Source organism: Barbatula barbatula (assembly GCF_947034865.1).
Source record: "Barbatula barbatula genome assembly, chromosome: 1".
NCBI classification, from domain to species: domain Eukaryota; kingdom Metazoa; phylum Chordata; class Actinopteri; order Cypriniformes; family Nemacheilidae; genus Barbatula; species Barbatula barbatula.
In genome coordinates, this window is record NC_136766.1 from 26,777,557 (window position 1) to 26,784,908 (window position 7,352).

Sequence of the window (7,352 nt, forward strand, 5' to 3'; positions counted from 1 at the left end):
ATAACCAGATCAGAGCTGAGCATAACCACCAACCAAACCTCACTAAACATGAGGGGGGAAAAGAACAACAAAGGACAATAGTAGAAGAAAATGAAAAAAAATAAAATTATAAAATTCAGTAGAAAACTATAACATAAAAGTTCCTTTGAGGGGAGACTTCCCCCAGATTTTATGGGGGCCACCTTTTTAGAATGCGCCCTGAAGAGGTGCATAAACACTTGCCAGAGCTGATACAAAACGTGACGGGGACAAAAGCAAGCGCCCGCGAGTAAATATGTAATTAAATCTTAATGCAGATCGCCTTCTCAATCAATATTAGTAATATAAAACATATGCAAGCGGGCTATATTAATGAAATCTTAAACACAACAGGACTGACTACAGTCTTCATAAGATGGATGTGTGAACAACACACACATGATATAACCCACCGTGTCACAGTAAATAAACGTTCCTCAGCCTTGATTTGCAACACTGGACAAAAAAGAAAAAACATCGGCCGGCGAAAGGAAGATTCTCTTTATCCCGTTGAACGACACCTGTAGCTTCGCAGGGTAGAGCATGGAGTATTGTGCGCCAATTTCTCTGAGACGCTTTTTAGCCTCCGTGAACTCTTTTCGTTTCCGCAGCACTGCAGCAGAGAGGTCATTGTAGAAAAAAATTCGTTTACCGCACATAGTAATGTCGCCTTCCGCCGCTTTACGTCGTACTGCTGCCATCACTCTCTGCTTATCTGGAAACGAGTGGAATCTGACAATGACCGGGCGCGGCCGCTGGCCATCCCCGGGTTTGGGTGCGAGGGAGCGATGTGCACGCTCAAGCTTGACACGGCCACCCTTCATATCCATGCCGAGGAAAGTTGGCAGCCAGCGTTCAAAAAACGCTAGAGCATTTTCTCCTTCTGTGTCTTCAGAGATATTAAAGATACATATATTCTTTCGCCGTCCCCTGTTTTCCAAATCGTCAATATGGTCAGCGAAGGCCTTGACTTTCTCCTCTAGGGCCTGTGTTTTGGCAGCGAAAGGCCCGGTAGCCGTTTCTAGTTGTAGTATTCTGGCTTCCGCTTCGTCAAGGCGCTCATTAGCTCGTGACAGCTCGGTTGTATGCGACGCGACCGTCTTCGCCAAAGGATCCAGCTTTTCACTGATTTGCAGCATGATCTTTTTTGTCATTTCCTCAAAAGCTTTAGCAAGCCCGGGCTCCAGGTCAGGTTCAGACGGGTTGCTACTGTTTTCGACGTCTTGTTCGCCATGTTGAGCTAAAAGTGTGGCCGAGGTGTCCATAGCCCGCTGATCCAACTTGACGTTCTTTCGCTTACTGGAGGGCATCGTTTCGTGTCGTTTAGTCCAAAAGTGTTCCAAAGTCATAATACAGCGTCAGCATTTGCAAAAGAGGCCAATATCTAACGGAATATTGCAAAATGTTGGGGCGCCCGCGGAGCTCCCGAAAACACGTCTGTCTCTTATGCCGCCATCACGTGTCCCCCCCGTACCTCTTCTTTGCTGGGCCCGACCATTGTTTAGGACGGACGTCCGGTTCGCGACCTCGACTAGCCGGTGCGGGAGCCGCGTGCTGTTTGGTGGGTCTCTGCGAGGAGTGAGGTGCGGATGAAGAGCGGGCTCTCGGAGATGGTTGGTAAGAGCGTCGAGGCAGCACGTGACTCATGGCCTTGGCGCGCTTTTGCGCCTCACCAAAACGCTCTAGTACCGACTCCACGACGTCACCAAAGAGGCCGGAGGGAGTGATCGGCGCGTTGAGCAGGGACTTACGATCGGCGTCCTTTAGATCCGCCAGCGTAAGCCACAGATGACGGTGGAGGACGACCATAAACCCCATAGATCTGCCGATAGCCTGAGCGGTGCGTTTCGTAGCCATCAGCGCGAAGTCGGTCGCTGCCCTCAGATCCCGTGTAGCGTCCGTCTCCAGGCTGCCGCTATCCAGCGACTGAAGGATCTTTGCCTGGAACACCTGCAGCACCGCCATAGTGTGCAGGGTGGAGGCGGCCTCGCCAGCGGACGCGTATGCCTTACCAGCGAGATGGGCGGTAAACCTGCACGGCTTCGAGGGCAGGCCTGGGTCCGAGCCCAGCGAGGTGGCGTAAGGGCACAAATGAGCGGCGAGGGTCTCCTCGACGGGTGGCATGCGCACGTAACCATGGGCCTCGGCCCCGACCACGTGGGCGAACATGGCCGGCGTAGCAGCGTGGACGCGCGCCGACTGAGGTGCTGACCACGTCTTCACCACGTGCTCGTGGACATCTGGGAAGAACGGCGAACTCCTTTTCGACGTGGCCTGGCGGCGACTCGCCTGAAAGTACCAGGAGTCGAGCTTACTCTTCGCCGGCATCTCAGGTGGATCCCAGGTCATGTCGAGCTCGCTTACAGCTTTTTCGAGAACCCTGACGAACTCCTCGTGGAGGTCCGGGGTGCTCTCCGGATCGGGACGATCACGCTCCGATCCTGCCCAGTCCTTGTCCGAAGCTGATATGGACATGGAGTCATCGTCCTCCTCGACGCCGAAGGAAACAGCGTCCGCGATGGAAGGCGGAGAACGAAGGACCTCGTCGACGTAGAGGACTGGGGAATGAGGTGACGGCAGAGGACGGGGGCCCGGAGCCGGGTCGTCGCCGCCACCTCGTGGAGTGGGTGGACTCACCAGCGGCTCGTTGGCGGCGGTGAGCCTCGACCCTATGAGTCCACGAGCAATGTTCCTGCGAGTCCTCAAAACACGCGCCGGCAGGTCCGCACAGTGCGCGCAATCGGACTCGCAGAGTGCATCCTCCGCATGGGCAAGGCCCAGGCAGGCAATGCAGTGCTCGTGAGTATCCTGCGGGCCGATGGGGCCCGCGCAGAGACGACAGAAAGAAGCCATCGGATGCGGTGAAGAAGTATCCAGTTGCGTCTTCAACGATGGCAGCGTGAAAAAGAAGATTCTGAGGTATTGTCGTCTCATGCACTGTATTTATACTGTCTAGATTCGTCAGTATTTGCATACTGTGCATGTCTTGCGACAATTGGCCAGTTTTTTAACTGGCGTTATCCTATAGGACTTCAGGAAAAGTGAAAAAGAGGAGGAGTTTCATATGCGGTCTCTGCAATGTCGAAGTGACCGCTCTCGAAAGGGAACACAACGACAATTCGGTCAAACCGGAAAAGGTAGGTCTTTTGTGTGACCGGGTAGTTACTGCTGATTGGATGGAACCCCTGTCAATCAAGATAAACAGTCAGGTGTGTTTTTTCATAGAAAATAATGGAGTTTGTTCAGCACTACTTTCAAGAAGGACATTCATATGGCGTGATTCTAGATATGCTTCTAAACATATCATGATATTAAGATCAGCTTGCGCTCTATTGAAAGACACCTCAAGAATGCAGGTTTATTCAGACGAAAAAACGATTCCCTATTAATCGATGTCAGGAATGCTTTCAGAGCAGATGCAAAACACCAAATTTGAACCCACAATAAGGATAATACATTATATATTTGTGTACACTGACGCCAGCTACTTCTTGTTATTCTGTGCCGCTAGCTACAGAACAGTACTTCCTGTTTATCTTGATTGACAGGGGTTCCTTCCAATCAGCAGTTACTTACCCCGGTCACACAAAATACCTACCTTTTCCGGTTTGACCGAATTATCGTTGTGTTTTATGACTTGTCGTTGTGTTTTCTGATTTGTTATTTTGTTTCCGGATTTGTCGTTGTGTTTTCTGACTTGTCGTTGTGTTTTCTGATTTGTTATTTTGTTTCCGGATTTGTTGTTGTGCTTTATGGTTTGTTAATGTGATTTCAGATTTGGTGTTGCGTTTTGCGTTTTTTTGTTTTGTTTGGCACTTTACGGCTTCCGTACGTTCCACCTTAAAAACGCGAAGCATCCGCTTTTCCAGTTTCTTATTCACGCGTAGCTTAGGGATCCTCTCGCGTTTCTCCTCTTTTACGTTTTTAAAATAAAAACTTTTGTGTGTGTGTGTTTGTGTGTTTGTGTGTGTGTGTGCGTGTGTGCGTGCGTGCGTGCGTGCGTGTGTGTGAGAGAGAGAGAGTGCACAGATGATGGGATGCTGCTTGCTGTCTAAGTCATGACGTGCTGAATGTCCCTTGGATGAACGTGAACTTCACGTGGAACCTCCATTACCCACTCCCCCTACCATTCTCTATATTACTTTGATAGGACAGTTTTTTAGGCAGCCTATCTCCACAAAGAATATTAATCATATCCAAAAGTACCTACATGTTTGTAAGTGCAATATTCTAGTGCAGAGCCTGCAATACGGTTTATGCATAATTAAGTAAATTACGTGTATATTTGTAAAAAGCATAGTATACACCGTTTTGTAATACTTGTTAATGATTAACTAACAATCTGGTAAAAATTTAGTTTTTTACCAAAGAAAGTTAACTTACTGAAAAAGTATGCTTCACTGAACTGAAATACATTTCAGTTGGTTTAGATACATTTACAAAATCTGTGTCTCCGTCGATTAGGAATGCCATGTACGGTGTCAGTACACGATCCGTTCCACCTGCACGATCCGTTCTGAGCATGCGCGTAATTACGTATTAGAAAACGTAATTGTTTTCCTACACTATTGGTACCGTGACGCAGGCGATGAAACATTTGACGGCCAGGCGGCACAACTGGCAGCATATTTTTTGTTTTGTAGGCTAACGTTACATAGTTTAACCGTTCACGGCGAGTCTGTTTTTATGTTTTTAAACGTTACCATTAAGATGTGTTTATGTGGTTGTCAATCCAAAATAATAGAGTTGTTACATGAACATGGATGATTTTGGTTATGTAATGGAAATTTTCTAGTCTAGCTTCTTGATGTGTCTATCTATATGGTTATGAATTTTTTATCTATGTTTTCTTCTCTATGTTATCATGTTTTTCTCTATACACGTCATACCACTTTGGCTTTGCCCTCGAGCAGGGACCAAGATGTTCTGTTTGGAATAACGGGCATCACTTCTCGGAAACCAGCTCGGGATTCTGGCTAGGGGGCAAAGGGAGGGGGTTTCACGTTTTTAATCATATATATACTCTGGGTGCAGAAGGAAAGAGCGCCTTTGCTCTGCACCATGCTCATTGCTTATGATGCAGATTAAACGACAATAAAATACTTTGCAAAGTACCTGATGTCTCTGTATATTGCGTTTGTCAAAATTGACTCACCTTAATTAAGGAATAAGAAAATTCCACAACAGTTACATGTGGAATAAAGTATTTTTATCGACTGCAAATCTTCAGTTTCCTCCAAACTCCATTTTGCGATTCATTGCTGTATGGCATGTCTATTTACCTTACAGTGTTTCGATCTGAGTTCAGTAGTATTGTCAAAGACGGTTTTTGTCGTTTTTTATTAAATTCTGATAATACTAGTTAACTTTAAATGTAGTAATTTATTAGTCTGGGTCTATATAGGCTAATATATCTATCCATTTAATCTAAACTAGTAAAATAATCCCTTCAAATGGCGTTTACAGAAGCCAATAAGGAACATAACACATATGTCTAACTAGACTATAATAATTTACATGAAGAAAGAACTACAAGGTCAGGGGAAACATTACAGTATTTCAAACTGGTGGACAGCAGCGAAGTAAATTGAGTATTGTATTTAATTTAACAGAAAAATATAAACAAAGTAAAACAAAGCTGCGCAAGCGTGGAACAGATCGTGCAGTGTCGTAAATCATCGCACAACTAAATCATCATTTGCGCATGAGCGGTTTCTACAACGTCGTGGTGCGCATGCGCGAACGGATCGTGCAGGTGGAACGGATCGTGTACTGACACCGTCTTCGGACCAATGCTTGACATAACCTGGGAGGTTGATGGCTCCGTGTCAGAGCAATGTTTAAGATTATTGCACGGAGTTTTATCGAAAAGGTTTTCAATCGTTCTTTTCATCTTTTCTACTCACCTCTATCTTTGTCTGATTGCACCACTCGCGATTTCAAATGTAAACGCACGTACAGGACCATCTGGACCACGGCCAATCAGAGGGGGGGCTTATACAATTTATTATACTCTCGTTGGTCTTAGCCAGTGCGTATATTACTGCTATGTAGTTACATGTATTTAGATTTATGTAAACTTTGTCACTTGTTGTATGTACAGAATATGTGTTTTTGTACAAGTATGTCTTTGATGGTGCGTTAAAAGTTCCACAGGTGGGTTATACCTTGTCTTGATGTCTACCGCATGGGGTGCCATATCTCGACTTTCTTTGAGGGTGCGTTAGAAGTTCTACATTGGAGTTATACCCAGTATCCTTGACTACCACCTGGCCAAAAAACAGACATTTTTACTGTAGCATTGTGGAGTTATTGACCCCTGAAGTTGGCATATTTCACAGTACTCTTTAATGGGCCGTTGAACTTATGGGACATTTTGAGGTGCAACATCTCGAAAACCTCTAAGGGTGCGTTAAAAGTTCTACATACAGGTTATACCCAGTATCCTTGACTACCACCTGGCCATAAAGCAGACATTTTTACTGTAGCATTTTGGAGTTATTGACCCCTGAATTTGGCAAATCTCACAGTACTCTTCAATAGGCCGTTGCACCTATGGGACATTTTGAGGTGCTACATCTCAAAAACCTTTAAGGGTGCGTTAAAAGTTCTACATATAGGTTATACCCTGTATCATTGACTACCACCTGGCCAAAAAACAGACATTTTTACTGAAGCATTTTGGAGTTATTGACCCCTGAAGTTGGCATATCTCACAGTACTCTTCAACGGGCCAATGTCAATGGTTAATACAAAGGCAGGGATGATTCTGTCGCTGTCCAATGTGCTGCAAATTATATCACAAAAAGGTTTAAAAAACTCAACATTATACAAAATAATTCTGTTTATATTATGAGTCATTGATGATGTTTTCATTATTTTTAATTTTTTATTATCCTACTGTACATAAAAACATGCTTTTTACATTCTAAAACATGTCAATAATGTGAATATAATTATTGGGCTATGGCTAATATTTACATATACATTTATGCATTTGGCAGACACTTTTATCTATTTTAAAGCGACCTATAGTGCATTTATACCGCTGAGCTACAGGAAAGTTAATTTTGATCTACACTGAAGTCCTCTCTGTAGCCAAACATTTACATAATGGATCTTGTAACCTTGCAGTATAGCGGATTAAATTAGAATATTACAGTTTAGTTGAAAAGTTATGAACAGCAAAAAATACTAAGACAGCATCAACACTAAGTATTTTCCATTTCTCCAACTTTTACCTCAAGATGCTCATCCTGAGGTGACTAGTGATCACGCCAGCATCCAGAAATGGAGAATTGGAGTCTTCAATTAAACCAGTAGCAAGAGAACCA